The sequence below is a fragment of the Dipodomys merriami genome, unplaced genomic scaffold, assembly GCF_024711535.1.
Source record: "Dipodomys merriami isolate MVZ:Mamm:240054 unplaced genomic scaffold, mDipMer1.0.p SCAF_171, whole genome shotgun sequence".
In the NCBI taxonomy this organism is placed as follows: domain Eukaryota; kingdom Metazoa; phylum Chordata; class Mammalia; order Rodentia; family Heteromyidae; genus Dipodomys; species Dipodomys merriami.
Window position 1 is genome coordinate 2,497,498 of NW_027203060.1, and position 23,285 is coordinate 2,520,782.

The 23,285-nt window shown below is 42.5% G+C and overlaps 1 pseudogene; it reads left to right on the forward strand.

The window, feature by feature from the left end:
• The first annotated feature begins 1,500 nt into the window (after positions 1 to 1,500).
• The window catches only part of LOC138829418 (M-phase inducer phosphatase 2-like), a 71,133-nt pseudogene continuing 49,348 nt past the window's right edge, over positions 1,501 to 23,285 (forward strand).

Consider the following 23,285-nt stretch of genomic DNA (forward strand, 5'->3'; position numbering starts at 1 on the left):
CCTCAGGGTGTGGGCACTGTCCATAAAATCTTTTGGCTTACTTTACTTAATATAAATTTTTTTCCAAGCCTTTCTATTTACTAACAAATGGGGTAGTGTCATTATTTCTGTAGGAAGCGAAGCCCAAATAAACATAAGTCTGATGGTTTCCCTTATTTGCAATACCTAGTACATGTGTAGGAAAAGCAGAAAAGCTATGTACATGTAACCATGATGTTAACTGTAATGAACCACAAGATATTGATTCTTTTGTATCAACCTTTCAGCAGCTGGGAATAAAGTCATGAGCCATTATGTCTACATTACTCCTTGGCAAATTAAAAGTATAAAAAATTTCACTGCAACCACTCATTCCTCCCTTTAGAACTGATGTTGCCTTGTGCAGATTTCTTTATAGACTGTTGCTCTCAGTATTGCCCCTAGATTGGTAATTAAAAGAGCTAGGGTAGGCAAAGGTAAATTGTGGGTTGAAAACTTGCAAAGTTGTGGGAGTCAGTTGTGTGTGATTAATGGAAAATGCATTAGAGGAGTTGTGAAGATTTACCTGGGGGTCAGGGGTTACAAAATCTCTATGGTTTTATCTGAAATGAGTTGGAGACAAGGAAGTCAGAATTTTCATCAGATTCTAGTAAAATGCTTTAGTCTGGCCCCAAAACTGGTCTGTGTCCAGACCCCAGACTTTCATGAGTAAAGTGAAGGAGGGAGGAGGGAGGAGCAGGCTAAGAAGGGAGGAAGGAAACTGAATTGTGCTTCTGTGCTGCATGACCTTTGATCAATTCCTGTGGCTCTTTGAGGTGCATACAGTGAGCTGTCTTATGTCAAAGTATGTCCCCTACTGGCTTGTCAGGTTCTCCATCCCTCATGCTGATTCCCTGAGCCCTTTCAATAGGAAAAGCAAGCTTCCCTCCAGGTAGGAATGGCAGTCAATTTCAAGGCCCCAACCAACATTAGCTTCCTTGGCCCACATTTCCATGTTAGTGATTGCCTGCTAAATCCAGGTTGTGGAGTGGGAGACAAGGCCTGGAAGTCATTGAGGTGCCAAGGCTGCCTTGGATTATAGCCTCTGGCTCAGCTGGGCTGGGCTAGGGTGGGGACCACACAGAGGTGAGGAAGGGTTCTCTGGGCACAGGGACAGCGACAAGGCTGGAATTGGTGCCTGGAAGCCCTAGCTGTGTTCCAGAAATGGCAGGTTGCTCTAGCTCACTGGGCCAGGTTCCAGAGCTAGCTAAAAACAACACTACGCATGATACAAGAAGTCGTGTGTTGCTTTATTTTCATTTGATTGTTTCAAGTACGTGCCTTGCAAGGAAGTTTGAAGGATTCATAGGGTAAAATGCATCCAAGGCCTTTACAAATCAGCTCAATGAGAGCCTAGTTTCCAGAACCAAAGACAACCAATAATCTAAGCATCCTCCCCCTGTGTTAATCAGTACTACCCAATATAGTATTTCTGGAACAAGGAACTTGATTTTGAAATGGAAATGACACAGGACTATCAGCATGAAGTCATTGCTCCTTGAACCAACCAGTAGCCAGTACAGTCTACCCAGATCATGTTGTCTGGTCATCTCCCTGTGTACTACGCCAGTAATCATACAGGTACCCTCCAAGTCTGGGCCATTTATTACTCAGAATGATATAGCCAGATTTGGTGGCTGCACCACAGCATGCAAGCAAGGCTAGCAAATCTGCCTGGAGCACGTGCTCCCCCAACACACCCTCATCCACGGATCATCCAGTAACCAGTGTGGTATACATAACCAGACGACGAGGTTGGCTTCACTATGTTTATAAGACTGGTCAATGAGGGCAGTGCCTGGGCTGCTTGGGCCAGCCAATCTTGGTACAGTATCTCCAGGCCACGTGGAAAGGACCACTGTGTGTGAACAAAGCTGTCCAATCAGAGAGGAGCTCCCATGCTGGAATTTGGTGGATACCCCAAGCAGTTGTCCACCCGATGACTGATTATACTGCAGGTTCAGGCTTACTGGTATGGGCTGCCGTGTACTGGCAAGGTGCTAAAGACGCTGCTACTGACTTTGCTGGATCCAGGTCGAGGAAGTCAAGGATCTCAGGGTAGCCTGGAGGTACAGGTGTTCCTCATTGCTCAGGTGGGTCCCATATGCTTCATGAGTTCTCTGACATTGGAAGGGGCCAGCGAAGGGATATGGAGTCAGTGTGCCTTAATGGCACTTTAGTGACTGGGAGTGGCTTAATGGAAGGTCCCGGTTGGTGTGAGAGACAATATCACTGCACACTGCTTAAGGCTGGGGCTGATCAGGGACATTGAGGTCAGCCAGAGGAGGCCTGGTTCCAGTCAGAAGGTCTTCAGGTTCTGTGAAGGTCAAGTGGGCACTGAGGGGCCTGTGGCCCTGGTATGGAAGTTTTTGCCACACAGGGCAGTGCAGGGGCAGGAGACAGGTAATCCTAAAATGCCCCGGGGGCATCACAGTGTCCAGTGTGGTGTGTCCAGGACTGAGTGCGAAGCACAGGTGCACATGGGAAATTTCCCACTGAGTGTGGCTGAGAGTGGCCCTGTTCTTCCCAGAGACTCAGTAGGTCCCTTCATTGATGTGTTTATACATCTGCCCTGTGTCCCAAGGAGACAAGGAGCAATGCAAAGCTTTGTTCCAGAGGAGGGAGAGGGCAAGTACCCTGGCAGTAGGCAGGTAGATGGACGTACCTTGATGCAAGCTGGACAAGTACAATCTTCATTCAGATCTGAGGAAGGGAAGACCCAGGGATAGATGTTGCTCTACTCCTGTTGTCTTGGGGTGATCTTTTCTTTTCCCTTCCTCCCTCCCTCCCTCCTTCCCTTGCTTCCTTCCGCCCTCCGTCCCTCCTTCCCTTGCTTCCTTCCTTCCTTTCCTCCTTCCTGTTTGCTTTTCTTTTCTCTTCTTTTTCAGTTTGAAAAAGAGGTGAAACTCAGAGCTTGAGATTTTTCACTGATTTTTTTTTCCATCATGGGGCTTGAACTCTGGGCCTGAGCACTGTCCCTGAGCTCTTAACTCCAGGCTAGCTCTCTACCACTTGAGGTACAGAGCCACTTCCTCAGTGAAATTTTTATTAAAGGCAAGTGTACTGTCACATTGAACCACAATGCTGCTTCCATTTTTATGTTGGTTAATTGGAGATAAATGTCTCAGTGATTTTCCTTCCAAAGATGACTTGGAAGAGCTTTGCACAAATCTCAGTCTCTGGAGTAGCTTGGATTACAGGACTGAGCCACAGGTGCCCAGCTGAGAAGTCCTTTCTGAATATAATACATAGAACAAGATTTGACTTAGGTTCTTCTCACTAAACTAGAGATGAAATCTTGGAGCATTGATTTTATGAAAGTTTTGTTTTGGAAAGAAAAAGACCAATCTCCACCAGGCAAATAATCACCTGGGCGCTGTTTGCATGATATAGCGTGTCTTCTAAGAGAACACCTATACCTGCTCACCCCTTTTTATTCTTCTATTTATTTTTATATAGTTGTGCAATGGAATTGCAATTTAATGAATTAGTATAGGAATACAACACATCATGATCAAGTCACCCACACCAACATTCTCACTCATCCCTCCCAAAATATACCTTTCTTTCTTTATTGCTCTCATTTTTTAGGGTATACCTTGAATTCTTCATTTCATTCTCTTCCCTCACTTTTCCTCCTCATTTTGTTGCTTTTAAGGTCCTGATTAGGACGTAATACCAAGAGCAGTCACTGTAGTACAAGAGTTGAGACTTTTGTCACACGTTGTGAGAACAATATTTTACTGTGTATGTCAAACTTGGTCTCAACCCTCATGCCTTTGTGACAATGAGGTCCCCTGACTTTTCTGCCCACAAATCACTACCAAATAACTCACCCTTCCCTCACTTTTCTCATCCTTGCCTATTCCATGAATCTGCTGGGCCTCCTAAGATGGCCCAAATCACTCATGTGCAAAAATCCCAGCCCTGCTTAAAGCAATACTGGGGATAAAGTCATACTCTAGTCTCCATTTAGGTGAGCTCTATTTAACTTATATCAATTAAATTTTTTAACGAAGGAATAGTTTTCTTCACAGATAAGACACTGATTTTTTTCTAAGTTTCCTTTCTTGAAAAAGGACATACTTTACCAGGAGAGACACTGAGTAATAAATCTATTGATTGTAAAACTCAACTTTGGCACTTTTTTTACTATTATGTTGTAAGCATGACCATCCACCAGATTTTCTCAGTCCACCCAACAGTACAAACAATCTCCTAGTTTCTCCCTTCAGATGCCTTGGTAATTACACTGTCCACACTCATGTTGTGGGTGGTTGAAACAACAAATTACAAACAAGTGTTCATAACCCCAATTTATCACCAGTTACGTGTGCAATTACAATTTCAACAAAAGTTACTTTTACAGCCAAGAATGTGGCTTAATGTTAGAGTGCTTATACCTAGCATGCACAAAGCCCCGGATTCGATTCTTCAGTACCAAATAAACAGAAAAGGCCAGACAGACTGCTGTGTCTCTAGTGGTAGAGTGCTAGCCTTGAGCAAAAGAAGCTCAAGGGCAGTGCCTAGGCCCTGCAACTGGCAAAAAAATGTTTCATTTACAAGTCCGGTTGTATGTTGTTGCTAATTTTTACCGATAAATTTGATTTAATATTCCTCAAGTATTAAGTCTAAAACCTAATTTGGAAGAAACCGTGACATTTATTCCCAGTGTGCTCACCACACTGCTCCCTCTGTACTCTACTTGCAAATATTTCGTGGGGTGAATGTGTGTGCAGTTAGAATAAAAACACTGTACACATACTCACATGCAGATATTCTTACCTTTGCTGATTTCTCTTATCCTTGATCACTCAGTATGGAGATGACATTGAATTTCTGTACATTTTCATAAAATTCATGGGTGGACATATATCAGTCATGGTCTAGGAATATCCTTGGGTCAGGTTTCTTCTGTGAAAACTTGTCAGACATCTGCTGGGTGTGAAGGACCCATGCAGATGGGGCGCTTGGGGGCAGAGCCTTCAAGCCAGCAGGAACAGCTTCAAGTCTTGGGCTTGCCTCTCATCTGTCCTATGACCTGGGACCAGTCGTTTCCTTTCCGTTGAGCTGTACTGTACTCATTTTTCACATGTAGAAGGCAACAGCATGAGCTTTAACATAATGTTGGATTCAGAGCCTGACAAGTGAAATGCCTCCGGAATTACCATGCTGAGTCACCACCATCAATGTTCCTGCACCTGGCAAGCCACAGCAGTCTCAGGTGCATGGGCTCTGTGCCTTTATGATATGGAGCAGGGACTTCCCTTGTGCTCCTTCCTTCCTCTGACACCTGCCTCCCTGTCATGCCTAGTTCTCTGTTCAACTGAAAGCTCAAATCTGACAGTGGGGTTTTTCATCAGGAAAGCTGTATTACACAGGGAGTCAGAAGCAAAGGAGACCCTCCACCTCTGTCCCCTTTCTCAAACAATGGAGAAACTCCCCCTCCTTCCTTCCTTCCCTGCTTTCCTGCTTATTCATCCTGCTTATTTCCTCAGTCTACACTTCCCTGCATGTGGTGGATATTTTCAGAATTGGGCTTAGCACCCTGGGAAAGAGACTAAGCTCTGTGTGCCCAATGGATTCCTCACCACTGTGGACACTGCTAGGCTGCTAGCTCATGCACCAAACTTCCTCACTCAACCTCAACAATATTTTCTGAAAAAAAAGACAAAGTGCTAGAGGAGACTGAAATGCTATAAATTTGTCCTATTATCATTTTTATTTCTTATTATCTTTAATAAGTGAAGGGGAATATTGGCTCAAGTGGTAGAACACTGCCATAGTGCAGAAAAAGCGAATCAAGGACTTGAATCCCCGAGTTCAATCTCAGTACTGGCTATATTCCAGCATGCTATGAAACTCAAAGAGGCTGTTTTGGCCAATGTCAACCCTCACTTCACTGAGTATGGATGTGAGGGGTTCAGATTGGAGTGGGGCCTCTTGTTGGAGTTTCCCCTCTGATGGTTACAGCTCTATTTCTGTCTTGCCAAATTGTTGCTCATTAAGCAGCCCTTTCCATGTGCATTCACACAGCATTTACAATCCCCATCCAGGAAGATTATGTGCTATTGGTTATCTCTCTGTCAGTCATCAGGCTCCTACTTGGAAAACCCTGTTGTGTTTGACATCTTCTCCATCTGTCCTCTGTCCACTACAACTGTCTGTCTTGAACAAGTTGGAGATTAATTCTCTCTGTCTCTCTCTGTCTCTGTGTCTCTCACTCTATTGGCTCTATTAGTCTCTGTGTTTGTTCCTGTTTCTGTATCTTTGTCTCTAAGTCTCTGTCTCTCACATACACATGCACTCACACACACACACACACACACACACACACACACACACACACACAAATACACACACACATTGGTAGGCATGTTCATCACCCTCAGGCTTGAGTGCTAAGGCCTCCTCTACAGTGCCCTTGCACCTGGCCCTTTCCCTGAAGATCTTCAGTGTGAACCTAGCACCCCTTGCCTGTGAGACTCTACAACAGGAGACGGAGAAAAGTGCATTAATTCTCAGAGCTAGGCCAGGGGCTAGCTCCAACCTATCCTACCTTGCCGATTCCTAGGCTGAACCCAGTACCCTTTTGTCTGGCCAGCAATGCTCTTCTCAGCCTGCCCACCACACAATCCAGTTGTGCATGATCCACTGCTTTTTCATGCTCCTGGCTTAGCCACTAGGAGCCTCAGTGATTTGTACATTGTGGTCTGCATCAACTGTCTATAATACCCTGGCTCTAGGACCCAGCCAAAGTGTGGACAAAAGGCCAAGCCTAAAGAGGCACAGAAAGAATAAAACTGGAGTTGGACTGACATGAACGAGGGCAGGTAGAGAGGGCCCAGTAGGTAGGAACCGTGGCTCAAGCCCCCAGCCTTTCTCTAGGTGACCCAGGGCCTAAGATATCAACAATGTGAGCTTCTGCCACCCTCCTGCAGATCCAGCACATGGCTTAATGAGATCTCAAGGAAAAGGATCCCCTCAAGTTTGAGATAATGGTTCACTCAGCCCTTAGAGAGACGGCAATGTGGTGCTGGAATGCTATAACGGATATCCAGTTTCCTCCTGATATCAGCAAAGCACACCTCTGCTGCCCTATTTCTCTCCTACTAGGAATGGATATGATGCTAGCAGAGTCAGGGAGCATCCACACATGGATAGGAGTTCTGAAACTGGAGGATGACACAGTTCATGTGTGTGTGGAATAGGCTACAAGACATTCTCCATCTGGTCCAGAGCTGGCCTTGCATTGTGGACCTGATGTCTGTGCCTTCCTCTCTCTGTAAAATCTACTGCATCTGTGGAGTGCTCATCACAGCAGGGTGAACCAGAAGTTACCAACACCACTTACAATATTCACATAATTTGAGGCCAAGATTTGAACCATTTCTTTTACACGTCTCTCTCTGGTGGGGAATACTGGTGAGTTAGGGGCGGGTGTACTTATGTGCTTTATTCCCTCACTCATTTTCCCCTGTTCTCTGAAGGATGGTAGAGTACTCCCTGGAGCATTAGAATACAAACATTTCAGCCATCCCCTCTATGTGTGCCCATATCCTCCTTCAAGCCATGTGCTCTGTGTCCAGTGAATTGACCCTCCTTCCCTGTACACCAATGCCTCCCATCACCTCCATTCCTAACCAGCCCTACTCAGTGAGGGACTGATAGGGCCAAGAGAAATATGGTGAAACTCTGCTGAAAGTTGTTGGCCAAATGTCCACATTAAATGATGGAGTTTGGTCCATATAACTCAGTTTACTGAGAAAATTTCATGGGTGTCACACTGTTCAAATGTAAAATGAACTTTAGGAATGACTCATGAGCTATTGATGTGGAGTGTGTATGTAGTGGGAGAGCAAGAAGTGTAACATTGTTGAGGTAGTGAGTCCAGACAACAGCATGTGTGCCCACAGGTGTATAACTTGAAATCTGCTACTCAATCATCCATAGTTCCACACAAACATTACCCTTTTACCTATTTTTACACCAATACATCCACTTTCTCACCCACCTCTCTATCTCTCCATTCATTCATTCATTCATTCTTCATCCATTTCATTGCTCACTTTTGTGTATGCATAGCTCCCTCCTGCCATGTAGTAAGTTTTCTGTCTGTTACTATGTCTGTCCATCTGTCTGTCCAATTATACATATATATATATATATAAGTACACATATAAGTATATATATATATATGTATATGTATCATCTATGTATTCAGGTAACCTTGTGGAATTTATGGAAGTCATCTTGTAGCAACACGTTTAGCATTGTGCAGTTTAGATCTCCCTGACAATCACCATTTGAAGAAAGTTAGATGTTTCCATTTTAGAGAAGAAAAACATAAAGTATGAGACATGGCTACCTGGCCAAGATGTCCACCAGTGAGTTGCATCCATAGAGTCCAGTTAGGTCTCCTGGCTCCTTTATTGCTCTATGTTAGGTGTGGGCTTTAAATGAGGCAAAGGAAATGAAGATCCTCCCTACCTGGGGCTTGCTTTGCACTTGGGAAGGACAAGGAGTTTTCTAATCACCTCCCACAGTTGTGTGTACCAAGCATGAAAATAGACAAAGTATATGTAGCTCAGAGAGCTTCAGTAGCTTCTACATAGTCGCAAAGCAATTTGGAAGGCTGGCAGGGGTAGAAGCACAGATCTGTCTGTGCTAAGGCTGTTTCCTTGACTCTGAGTCCTCTTCTCTGTTACAGTGAATGATTACTCATTGGTACTCTGTCCCTTTCCAGTCAGCAATATCCCACTTGCACTAGTCCTACATACAGAACCCTGTATTCTGCTGAATCCAACTTGCCTGCCTATGGGTTATCTATGCACTTCCGTGGGGAGACTGACTTTTCTTGGGTCTAGAAGAGCAAGGGGAAGTTATGCTCATATAGGTAGTACAAGCAGTCATGGAGACCAGACTACAAGAAGCAATTTGACCAAGTGCTAACACAGCCGACTCAACATGGGGGTGAATAGCTCCCTGTTTTGTTCAAAAAGGGTCAGGTAGGTCCACATTAAGCAGGAAAAGGAGGCGAGCAGGGGATCAGGGTCTATGCAGACTCCAGGGCTACTTCCCCACATATGAGGCTTCACATGATAAGGTAGTGGTTGTGGGGAAACAAGATTCAAAGGGCAAGATGTAAGACCTGAAGTGAGTATTTCTGTGTGGGACTTGTGCCTCCTTCCAAATAGAGACTACTCTGAAGTATTTTGACAGGACTCTTCGGAGCAGGGAAGTGATATCCACAAAGGCTGTGGTGTGGCCTGTTTTCTCTATTCTTCACAACATCTCCCATTCCTAGAAGATTCCTTAAGGATTTCTTGATTGGACATCCCCACTACAGTGAGAAATTATGTAACAAAAAAACTTCAAAGGAGAAAGATATGTTGATGTTTTGATCAATTTCAATCATGGTCAGTGTGGCTGTGTAGTTTCTGGGCAATAATGAAGCAGAGAACTATGGCAGTGGTCCATCATGGAGTGGAGATATTTTATATGGCAGGAGGGAGGAAGCAAAAAGTCATAGAGGAAGAGTTGGGGAACAAGGTCTTTTTTGGGGGGCTACAAGCCCTAGTGACCCTTTCCTTCCAACCAGAAGCAACTCTCACACCTTGGAATAATGCCATTCTTTTATCAGTCCTCCAAGGTAGTGATGCATTGATAAAGGAAGAGCTGTCATAGTTCAGTTACTTCTCCATGAGTCATTGCACCGGGAGTGAGCCAAACCTTCAACACATGATATTTAGGAAGACACTAAATATGGAAACTACAATTCCATAGTTGAAAATGTAACTTTACTGCGTCTATTGAGGTAATCATGCTGTATTTGATGTGATAAATTTTATTGATTGATTTGTGTATGTGGAACCAGCTTTGCATCCCTGAAATAAATCCTGTTTGATTATGGTGTATAATTTTTCGACCAGTTGTTTGAGTCAATTGGCCAAAATTTGGTTGAGAAGTTTTCCTTCGATGTTCATTAAATAAATGGTCTACACTTCTCTTTCTTTGATGAGTCCCTGCCTGGTTTTGAGATGAGGATTATGATGGCTTCAGAGAAAGAGTTTGGTAGTGAACTTTCAATTCAAATTTTATTGAAGAGTTAGAGAAATATTGGTGTGAGTTCTGCTTTGAAGGCCTTGTAGAATTCAGCTGTAAATCCATCCAGTCCTAGGCTTTTTTTGAGGAAATAAGCATGGCGAATAGACACATGAAGAAATGCTCACCTACGTTAGCCATAAATGAAATGCAAATCAAAACACCATGTAGATTGCAGCTCACCCCAATTTGAATAGCTGTAATCAAGAAATCTAATGACAACAGGTGCTGGAGAGGATGTGGCAAAAAGGGAACCCTACTTCATTGTTGGTGGGAGCGTAAAGTTTTTCATTCACTTTGGAAAGCAGTATGGAGGTCCCTCATAAAATATACATAGAGTTCTCATATGACCCAGCAATCCCACTTTTGGGCATTTACCCACATGATCACAAAAATGGCTATGCTAACGCTACCAGCACTACTATCTTTTGGTAGCATTATTCTCCATAGCTAAGATAAGGAACAAACCCAGATGCCCCTCAGGAGATGAATGAATCAAGAAAATGTTATATATATATATATAATAGAATTCTATGCTTCCATCAGAAAGAAAGACACCACCACATTTGTTAGGAAATGGAAAGATGTGGAAAAATTACATTAAGTGAAGTAAGCCAGGCCCAAAGAACATAGGTCCCATGGTTTCCCTTATTTGCAATAACTAGTATATGTCAAGGACAAACAGGAAAGTTCAAAAGCTATGTACATATGACCATATAAGTTGAGAGTAAGCAAAATGAACCCCAAGATAGGGACACAAGAGGTTTTATCTTTGTTTCTGTTGTTTTTAATGTACTTATAATGTACTGTGTGATGTTTTGTTTCTTTTGTATGTTCTTGCCCCATGGTATATCCACTGTTTCAACTGTATTTAATTCCAGTGCCTTGCATCTTGTATATACATTATTCTCACTTGGGGAGGGGAAGGGAAATAACAAAATGCTGAAATAAGGATACCAGTTGACCCATTGTACCAATGAGATATACTAGACACCATTTGAAAACTAGCTTTACAGCTTTGGTTGGAGGAGGGAGAAGTTGGTGAGGTGGGGAGGGAAGGGATGGTAGGGGAAAAAAGAAGGAAGGGGTAACAATGCTCGGCAGGAAATGTACTCATTACCTTGCTTATGTAACTGTAACCCCTTTGTACTGTATCTTCACAATAAAAACATACATATTATAGGAGAGGTTCCGGGAAGATGGCGAAGGAGAAGCTGGAATCTGAACAAGCTCTCGCATAGAAAGCAGTTTTAGAGTTACAGTGAACAGTCCTAAGCCAGAGAATCACACCAAGTGTGCCATCACAGGACAGAGAGACAAGAGAGGGAAAGCCAAGTCAAGAAGACACATCTGAGCACTTGCCAGCAGCCGTGGCGGCGGCGGCGGCAGGGTCGCAGCAGAGACTGCAGCCGGGGCCATACCTGAGCCCTCACACAGAGAGTCCGGGACGAAGGAGCCGGACGCAGCGGGCGAGCGGATTCTACTCAACACCAGCAAGAACCGACAAGGAGCGGACATCTTCATCCTGCAGTTCGCAGACCAGAGACGACCCAGGATCCAAGACTCGACGTGAGTAGAAGCCCGACGTCCTCACTCCTTCTCAGGGAGCAGAGGAGGGAAGGCCACCCCTCCCCCCCCAGCACCGGTGATCTCCATCTTGGATACCGACAAAGCTCGGAGGAGCTGCCAGCTCCAACTCAGGCCTTGGAATAAAACGAGTCATTTAGCAGGTCACAAGAACTGAACGGCGAAGTGACCTGCCGGACTCAGCTCCATCCAGGGAAAAGTCACCCAGCTCAGGCGCCAGCCATTGGAGTGGCTTTCCTCACTGGGTAACCAGAGCCAGAGGCTGCCCCTCCCTCTAGCAGCCTCCACAATCAATTGAAAATCAGAAACCCTGAGAATGGCTCCATGCTGGGCTCTGTGAGTTTTTTCACAAAATAGCCCCAGGGAAAAGCTACTGATTGTTGAAAGGCCTCAACTCTACCCAGAACCTAGCCTCACCACTGCATCCCCCTCTTTTGTGATTCTCAAAGCAGATCACCCTCCCAGTAAACTAATCTGGGAGGGGGATCTCAAAATCTTGGGTAAAGCAGAGCATTTTTCTGCCTGTTCGAACAAACTGACTTAAGAAACCAATCAAGCCACAGGACCTCAAGCTGACCAGAGACTCCAACAAGAGGCTGGTTACAGACAAAAGGGAGATACAGGATTCTTCCCACCCCTCCCAAAATAATCAAAAAAAAATCAAAGAACTTTTTTTTTTCTTCTTCTTCTTTTCTTTTCTTTTTTTTTTTGGTACCTTATATATATAAAATTTTTTTTCTTTTTCTAAAAATTTTATTAATCTTTAATTTTTGCCTTTTTTGAAAAAATAATTGTTTTCCAGTAACTTTTTTTTCTTCTTATAATTTTTATTTTAGGAATACGTGAATGTGCATTTTCCTTTCTTTTCTTGTCTTCTTTCTCTTTTTTTTTCTTTCTTAACTATCTTTTTGTTTTTCGTTTAGCCCTACTGAAATTCTGATCTTTTTTTCTCCCTTTCTTATCCTTCTCACCTTTTCCTCTCCTTTGATCTTCTTTATGTGACTTAACTCTTGTCCTGCACATCCTCACATAAACCTGTAGTTAACTAGTAGACCCTATCCACCATTGTGTACACACTTAATCCACAAATTTATTACTCAATTCAAAACCTCTGAGACTTAAATTCCTTAATAGCAGTACTACCTCTTTATACCTATATAATATTTTAAGCATCTTTTTAAGTTTTTCACTTCTCCTCTATGTCCCTTCCCTTCTCTTAATATACTCACATTCCTCTGTAAATAGATGGTCTTTTAATCTCCATAATAATATTAATTTTTACGTTTCTATTTTTTTTCTGGTCTCTTTTCATTTCCCTTTCCCTTTCTTCTTTCTCTCTCTCTCTCTACTTGCATCCTACCCAACCTATTTCCTACATTGGGATTAGGACATAGTTAACTCTCCCTGTGCCTCCCCACACCAATCTATTCCTATTTTTTACCCACATCTCTCCCTAACCCTAATAATTTCTGGTTCTCCAAATTCTTCTCTGCGGTTCGAAGCCCATTAACATATAGTTGTTTGATGTTGAATAGATGTATCTGTTGAACTAGATTGTAACTGTAGACTATTGACTGTACAAATGCAAACTTTGATTGATGGTTGCCTTAAGATAGTGTTCTAGCACAAAACTGGTGCTATTTTCATCTCAAATGGGCAGAGTAAGCCGGAAAAACACAAGAAAAATGGCAAATCCAGATATCTCAATTCCCAATCTTGATAATCAGGGGTCAGAACAGATAATGAATAATCCAGAGGAGAGTTCCCAAATAGCTCTACAAACACTGCTGTCAAACATGATAAATGAGAAGTATGACAACTTACAAAGGACTCTGTATGAGCGTGAAAGGGAGAGAGAGGAGGCATCCCAAAAGTTTATACAGGAATATCATAAGCGTGAGGAAGCTACTCAAAAACTGATACAGGATTTGCCTGAACAACTTGAGAATACTCAAAGAGAAAGGAAGGAATGGCGTGAGCAGGCTGAGAACACTCAAAGAGAACTGCAGGAATCCCACGAATGGGAGGAAAGAGAACTACAGGAATCCCACGAACGGGAAGAAGCTAATCAAAGAGTAATTCAGGAATTGAGAGACCAGGTAGAGAATACACAAAGATCACTAAAGGCATTCATGGAATCCATTAACAAAGAGCTGAAGGAAGTCAGGGAGAACACAAAGGGAATGCTGAATGGAACCCAACAGAAGGAATGGGAGTCCAAAGAAACCATAACCAATCAACTAAGTGATTTGAGAACAAACACTGAACACCAAATTAAGGAAGTAAAGAAATTCATACAAGACCTAAAACAGAGCTTCAACAAAGAACTTGAAGCCATGAAAACTGACCAATTAGAAGGAAAAGAGATAAAAAACAAAGTAGGGAGTCTTGACAGCAGGTTAGACCATGCAGAAGATCGAATCTCAGGGATTGAAGACAGCCTAGATATTATAGAGAAAGAACATACAACCATCCAAGACAAGTCCAAGAAATATGATATATCTATCCAACACCTAGAAGACACCATCAGAAGGCCTAATCTAAGGATAATGGGTGTAGAGGAGCACCTAGAAACAGAAGTTAATGGTCTAGGAAATTTAACAGGATCCTAGCAGAGAACTTCCCAAACATACAAAAAGATAGGCCTATTCAGATACAAGAAGCTTTTAGAACCCCAAATAGACCAGACCAGAATAGGACATCCCACCTTCACATTATAATCCACACAGGATCAACTCAGACCAAGGAAAAGATCCTTAAAGCTGTCAAGGAGAAAAGGGTAATCACCTATAAAGGGAAACCAATTAGAATCACCTCAGATTTCTCAGCAGAGACAAGCAAAACAAGAAGAGCCTGGAATGATGTATGCCATGCCCTAAAAACAAACAACTATCAACCAAGAATACTGTACCCAGCTAAACTCTCCTTCAAAACTGAAGGCCAAATAAAAACCTTCCATAGCAAAGAAAAATTGAAACATTACATCTCCACAAAACCAGCCCTACCAAAGATTCTTAAAGATGTCCTACACATAGAAAACCAACAAGACCACAATAAAGGCCAAGAAACTACACCCAAACTGAGAATCCAAGAACCATAGGAAGAACCCAGTTATTGCAGCCCCCAAGAAGGTGGATAACATGGCAGGAACTCCCAAATAACTCTCAGTCTTATCTCTTAACATTAATGGACTGAACTCTCCAATTAACCGACATAGACTGTCTAGTTGGATTAAAAAACAAGACCCTTCTATCTGCTGCCTGCAGGAGTCACATCTTGCCCGTAAAAACAAACACATTTTCAATGTTAAAGGCTGGAACAAAATCTACCAAGCAAAGGGCTCCCATAAACAGGTGGGAGTTGCAATCCTAATATCAGATAAAATAGACTTCAAATTAAAATTTGTGAGAAGAGATAAAGAAGGTCGCTACATCCTAATTAAAGGATCTCTCCTTCAGGAGGATATTACAATTCTAAATATCTATTCGCCAAACAATGGAGCACCCAAATTTATCAAAGAAACACTACTTTCCCTCAAATCCCATATAGATCCAAAGACATTAATTGTTGGGGATTTTAACACACCACTCTCCCCACTAGATAGATCAACTTGGCAAAAACTCAACAGAGAAACCGCAGATCTAAACAGCTGCATAGATCAACTAGACTTAACAGACATCTACCAAACATTTCACCCAGCAGCATCAGAATACACATTTTTCTCAGCAGCACATGGAACATTTTCTAACATAGACCACATTTTAGGCCATAAAGCAAACTTGTCTAAATTCAGAAACATTGAAGTTATACCTTGCATCCTCTCTGACCACAAGGGAATAAAATTAGAACTCAACACCAAAAGCCACCAAAGAAAGTCCGGCATCACATGGAGGCTGAACAACACACTGCTGAATCATGAGTGGGTCATGGAAGAGATTAGAAAGGAAATTCAAATGTTCATGCTATTCAACAAAAATGAACACACAAATTACCAGCTCCTCTGGGACACAGCAAAGGCAGTACTCAGAGGCAAGTTTATAGCTCTGAGCTCCTACATCAACAAATTGGAGAGATCGGAAACTAGCAATTTAATGACACATCTAAACCTCCTTGAAAAAGAGCAGCAAGATAAACCCCAATGCAGTAGACAGAAAGAAATAATCAAAATTAAATCAGAATTAAATGAATTAGAATCCAAAAAAACTATAGAAAGAATCAACAAAAGAAAGAGTTGGTTCTTCGAAAAACTTAACAAAATTGACAGACCCTTAGCAAATCTTATCTGAAAAAGAAGAGAACACACCCAAATTAATAAACTCAGAGATGAGAATGGAAACATCACCACAGAAACAACCAAGATTCAGAACATTATAAGGGAATACTTCTCAAAACTTTATGCTAATAAGTTTGAAAACTTGACAGAAATAGACATTCTCCTAGCAAATATTGACATGCCAAAACTAAACCAAGATGAGTTAAACTATCTTAACAGGCCCATATCAAGCACTGAAATAGAAACAGCAATAAGAGACCTCCCAGCTAAGAAAAGTCCAGGACCAGATGGTTTTACAGCGGAATTTTACAAGGCCTTCAAAGCAGAGCTCACACCAATACTCCTCCAACTCTTCAATGAAATTGAAACAGAAAGCTCACTACCCAACACATTCTATGAAGCCATCATAACCCTCATCCCAAAACCAGGCAGGGACTCATCAAAAAAAGCGAACTATAGACCCATTTCTTTGATGAACATTGATGCAAAACTTCTCAACAAAATTTTGGCCAATCGACTTCAACAATCATCCAAAAAATCATACACCATGATCAAACAGGATTCATTTCAGGGATGCAAAGCTGGTTCAATATACGCAAATCATTTAATATTATTCATCACATCAACAGGAGCAAGAATAAGAACCACATGGTTATCTCAATAGATGCAGAAAAAGCATTCGACAAGATCCAACACCTCTTCATGATGAAGGTTTTGGAAAAATTAGGAATCCATGGAACATTCCTCAATACAATAAAGGCTGTATATGACAAACCTACAGCCAGCATTATACTCAATGGTGAAAAACTTAAGCCATTTCCTCTTAACTCAGGAACAAGACAAGGATGCCCACTCTCTCCACTTCTCTTCAATCTAGTATTAGAATGCCTAGCTACAGCAATAAGACAAGATGCAGACATAAAGGGGATCCAAATAGGGAAAGAAGAAATAAAAGGCTCCCTCTTTGCAGATGACATGATCTTGTACTTAAAGAATCCCATAGACTCCACTCCCAAATTACTCAAGCTGATTCAAAACTTTGGCAAAGTAGCAGGTTATAAAATTAACCCCCCAAAATCAATGGCTTTTCTGTATGCCAACAATGAGAAAAGTGTGGCTGAAATTAGGAAAGGAACTCCATTTGTAATAGCCCCACAAAAAATAAAATACCTAGGAATTAACTTAACTAAAGAAGTGAAGGACCTCTATGATGAAAACTTTAAAATCTTGAAAAAGGAAATCAACACAGAACTAAAAAAATGGCAAAGCCTCCCATGCTCCTGGATTGGAAAGATTAGCATCATGAAAATGGCAATACTTCCCAAGGCTATCTACAAATTCAACGCGATACCCATCAAAATTCCAACCTCATTCTTCAAGGAAATAGAAGAGGCAATCCAAAAATTCATATGGAACAATAAAAGATCCCGAATAGCCAAAACGCTCCTCAACGGAAAGAACACTGCTGGAGGAATATCAATACCAAATTTCAAACTCTACTATAAAGCCATAGTAATCAAAACAGCTTGGTATTGGCATAAGAACAGACCTCAGGACCAATGGAATAGAATTGAAAACCCAGAAATGAACCTACAGACCTATAGCCATCGATAAGGGAGCTAAAACAATAGAATGGAAGAAAGACAGCCTCTTCAGTAAATGGTGCTGGCAAAATTGGTTAACTACATGTAGAAAACTATATATCACCTTATATATCACCCTGCACCAGAATCAACTCCAAATGGATCAAAGACCTTGAAGTCAAAGCAGACACTCTGAAAACATTACAGGATGGAATAGGAGAAACCCTAGGTCTCCTTGGCTCAGGCCGAAATTTTTTGAATAGAGACCCGGAAACATAACAAATCAAAGAAAGGTTGGACAAATGGGATTGCATAAAGTTGCGGAGCTTCTGCAGGGCAAATGACATAGCTAGCAAGATCAATAGAAAGCCCACGGATTGGGAGAAGATCTTTACTAGCCATACAAAGGACAAGGGTCTCATATCTAAAATATACTTGGAACTCAAAAAATTAAACCCCCCAACAACAAATCCTCAAAGAAACAACTGCCCAATAAATAAGTGGGCGAAAGACTTAAAGAGAAGCTTCTCTGAAGAAGAAAGAAGGATGGCCAATAGACACATGAAGAAATGTTCAACATCCCTAGCCATAAAAGAAATGCAAATCAAAACAACATTGAGATATCACCTCACACCATTTAGAATGGCAAAAATCAAGAACTCTAACAACAACAGATGCTGGAGGGGATGTGGACAGAAAGGAACCTTACTTCATTGTTGGTGGGAATGTAAACTTGTTCAACCACTTTGGAAAGCAGTATGGAGGTTCCTCAAAAGACTTCACATAGAACTCCCCTATGACCCAGCAATCCCACTTTTGGGAATTTACCCAAATGTTTACAAACAAGACCACACTAAAGCTACCAGCACAACTATCTTTATTGCAGCATTATTTACCATAGCTAAGATATGGAACCAACCCAGATGCCCCTCAGTAGAGGAATGGATCGAGTAAATGTGGTATATATACACAATGGAATTCTATGCCTCCATCAGAAAGAATGACATTGCCCCATTTGTTAGGAAATGGAAAAACTTGGAAAAAATTATATTAAGTGAAGTAATCCAGGCCCAAAGAAACATAGGTCCCATGGTTTCCCTTATTTGCAATATCTAGTATATGTATGAGTCAAGCGGAATAGGTCAGATAATGTGATGTCAGGAAAATGAACCCTCAGACATGTATTTTAATGTTTTTTTCTTTCATGCATGTGTTTCTAATGCATTTATAAGATTATCTCTTTGTTGCTTTGTATGTCCCTCCCCCACAGTATAACCTCTGCTTTCACTATATTTGATGTCAGTATAATTTGTGGAGGAGAGGGGGAAATACCAGTTGTTTAAGGATACAGGTGGACCTGTTGCAACAATGAGAAGTACAAGTTGTCATGTCCAAAACAAGCTTTACAACGTCGGTGCGGGGGGTGGGGGGAGGGAAGGGGGGGAAAGGAGAAGGATTGGGACTGGGGGGGAGGGGGGAGGCTGGGAAGGGATGTGAAGGGTAAACCAAAGGAGGAGGCTGCAATGCTTGGTAAGAAATATACGCATTATCCTGCCCATTTAATTGTAACCCCTCTGTACAGTACGTTCACAAATAAAATAAAATAAAATATAATATATATATATATATTATAAAAAGGAACAGAATGTATCTTTACCTCCTGTAGCATGCAAAGATATCAGTCCAGAGAGAAATGTGAGCAGCCAGGGCCAAAGCACATTCAGTGGCAAGGAATAAAGTAGAGTCCAAATGTGTAGAAAATAACCTCCCCCAGGGGTGTATTTGTTTGTCAAGCAAAATTCAACAGCCCTTCTTGAGAAACCTGGTAATGGACCAATCCAAACTTCAGGCATGCAGTGGACAGATCTGTGGCTGCTGGCTAGAATGCATCCCAAATCACAGTGGAACACTTGCTCTGGAGGCATGTTGAGGAGGGTCCTGGGCAAAATCACGGGGCAGCAAATGCTGAGACCCCTTCTGGGCAGATGTGCCCATGAGGCTGGAGCAGAGAGGGAAAGCCAGTGGTGATGTGACTGTAATCTCCACCTCTACCCTAAGAAGGAGGAGTGTGAGCAGAGAACCAAGGGGCCAGGTTATTAGACCTGTGGAAAGGCAGTGGGGAGTAGGAGTGGAGAGGAGGAGAACAAGGACAGAGGCTGGGATGGAACTCAGGTGCTGGCTGCTGCTTCTGCTGATTTGAGATGAGGGTTTTGAGGTTGTTGAGAAGAGAGAGTGCTGTGAATGGCCCTGTATGACTGAGAAACATGGAAACATAGAGGACTTTAGCTGAAAAATGTGTCAGCAATGCTCCTAGCACTAGTTTGAGAGCGAGTTACACACAGAGGTCTCTGGCAACAGGTATGAGAGATGGCCTGGGCCTGGCAGCAGCAGGAGCTGAAGGAGGGGCTCCTGGGCCCAGTCCAGGGCCTGAGATCATCAGTCTTCTGACATGGTCAATTGAGTGGGAGGGAGGGGCATAAGCACTGAGGGTCCAGAGCAGGGTCACAACTACAGTGTTTTCTCTGTGTATGTCCGGGGAAGACAGAAACTTCCCTTGAGAGGCAGCCTCATATGATTGTGACACACTCCTCCCACTTAGACCATGGACCTGGGTCTCATAGTCATGGTGTTTGTACAGGTAGCTCCTACCACATGGGTGATCTAAACCTCTCTGTAGGTCTCAGGGAGTGATGAGCATGGACCTGTAATGTAATTGTATGCTGAAATTGAGGGTATAAGCAGTAGAGAGTGTGTAATCAGGGAGTTTGTGTGTATGTGGGAACATATGTAAGTATGGAGGGGTTGTACATGTGAGCAGATACGTGGACAGGGAGTGTGTGTGTCTGTGTGCCCATTTGTAATGGTAAGTGCAGATTTGAGAATATGGGAGTGAGGACATGTGTGCACATGTGAGAATGTGTTCCTAGGAGGGGATGTGGGTATAGTGCCATGTGTCCCTCGAGGGCAGTATTTTGCATTTCTACCATGTGTTCTCTCTGCTGCTGTCCCGAAGTTCCTGCTGTGAGTGGAAATCTGGCAGTGATCCTGGGTGGACAGGGTCACTCTTTGTCCCCTTGTCAACATGCCCATTTTGTAGAGAAGGGAAGGGATTTGCCTTGAGGGCAGCATCCTTTGCTCCTAGATTCTCCAGTTTCAGAGACTGTGTTTAAAAAGCCAGAGAGGAGTTGGGATCTTACTCGGGATATTCATGGTGTTGATGGTCGCTTTGGGTCCTTAGAGATTCACCCATCAGTGTGCAGATTCATGTCTAGAACCAGCATTTAGAAGAGGTTGGGAGTGCTAACTCAGGGTCCATAACACAGCCAGATGCAAAAATCAAATGATATTTATCAGAAAGGGAACATGAGATAACTTGGGTTCTTAAGTGATTTATCCTCAGGAACAGAGGCTTTTAGAGCTGCAGACCTCTGAGATGCATGGGTGCATTCACAATTCTCTAGGAGACACTAGCTCCCAGTTGTCCCATCCAGTTCCCACAGAGGACTAGAGATTTGGTGAGGCCATAAAATGCTAGCAATACTTTCTATAGACATTTTTCTGATGCTTCTATTCATTTTAAAGAATTTGTTCATGTATTGATTTTTATTTCTTCAGAGAGTCTTGCTATGTAGTTCAGGTGGGCCTCAAACTCATGATTCTTCTGCACCAACGTCTCAGCAGCTGGGATTAAAGTCATGAGCCATTATGTCTAAAATACCTCTTTGCAAGCTGTAAGTATAAAAAATTCACTGCCAGCCCTCAATCCTTCCTTTAGAACCAATTCTGCTCTGTACATTTTTCATTATAAACTATTGCTTTCATTCTTGTCAATACATTGGCAAGCTAGAGAGCTAGGCTACTCAAAGGTACATTGTAGGTTGAAAACTTGCCAACCTGTAGGAGTCAGTTGTGTGTGATTAATGGAAAATGCATTAGAGGCAGTTGTGAAGACTTACCTTGAGGTCAGCGGTTGCATTGTCTCTCAGCTTTTATCTGAAATGTGTTGGAGAAAAGTAAATGAAGATGTTCTTCTCAGTTCGAGTCAGATTCATCTGTCTGGCCCACCAAGGGGTATGGGTTCAGGCCTCAGGCTTTCATGAGTAAAGGGAAGGAGGCAGCAGAAAGGAGAAAGCTAAAAAGGGAGGAAGGAAACTGAGTTGTGTTTGCTTGCTGTGTGACCTTTTGTCATTTATTGTAGCTGTCTGAGCTGGATACCCTGAACTATGTTATCTCAAATACGTCCACTTCTGGCTTGTCAGGCTCTCCATCCCTCATGCTGCTTACCTGTGCCTTTTCTATAGGAAAAGCATACTTTCCTCCCGGTAGGAATGGCATTCTATTTCAAGACCCTGACCAGCACTGTCTTCCTTGGCTCACATTTCCATGCTAGTGATTGCCTGCTAAACCCAGCTTGTGGAATGGGAGACAAGGCCTGGAAGCTCTGAGAAATCATTGAGGTGCTGTGGCTGCCTGGGATTACAGTCTCTGGCTTAGCTCAGTCCACCCAGAAGGCTGGGATGGGCAAGGATAGGGACCACACGGAGGTGAGGAAGGGTTCTCTGGTCACAGAGACAGCGACAAGGCTGGCATTGTTGTCTGGAATCCCTCGCTATGATCCAGAAATGGCAGATAGCTCTAGCTCTCTGTGACAGGTTCCAGACCTAAGTACAGCACTACACATGACATATTTAAAAACATTTTCTTTTGCTAAAGAAAGATACGTATCTCAGGATGGGCCCTCAGTTGTCTACTTTAAAGGAGATTTGTCAGTATGTCTTGACAGTATTCATGAGCAAAATGTTCGGGTAGAGCATAGTCATTCCCCACGTAGGGACACATGGGTGTTTGGCCTTACACATGCCTTCTCAAGATTGTTCCTCAGCTGTATGCTTTTTTCAAACGAATGAGAGAATAAAGGAACGATGGAACAAAGGGAGGGAGGGAGGGAGGAAGGAAGGAATTAAGGAAGGAAAACAGAAAGGGAGGGAGGGAAGGAAGGAGGCAGGGAGGGAGGGAGGGAAGGATGAACATTGAACCCCTGAGTGAATGTATTGTAGTGTGATGAAGGAATATGTCACTGAAGATTGCAATGAGTGAGCGAATGAGGGAGTGTAGGGGATTGTTAGTAGAAGACTACATGAGGAATGAATGAGATAGGGAATGAGTAAACACTTTTCTATGCAGAAGACAAGGTGATGCAGCTCTTCCTTCCCTAGTGATGAGGTTGCTATGCTCACCTTAAGTCATTTTGCCTAATCATATATCAATTTTATACCGTACTTTTATATTAACATTTGTTATATAAAAGTTTCTCAATTATTCAACTTCTTGTTCTCCTTTCCTATTACTCAGTCTTTGAAAACATGTTATATTATTATAAATGTGCTATAAGTCAGGTTTTGAGTACATTTCTTTTGGGAAAATGTCACTCCTTCACTTGTTCTCTCCCAGTGTTTCCCTCCCACTTGAAGCATAGTGTCAACTGAGTACTACTGCTGCATTTGTTCATTATTGGTCCTTCTGTTTCTCTACCTACCAATACACTCACAATTGCCAACAATGGAAAATCAGGAAAAAGAGAACAACATCAGCAAAAAGGCACAAAAATCTTGTTTTCATTGCCATGAGCTCATTTTGTTATTTTAAATAAGTGTTTTTATTGTGAAAATATTGTACAGAGGGGTTACAGTTACATGAGCAAGCAATGAGTACATTACTTA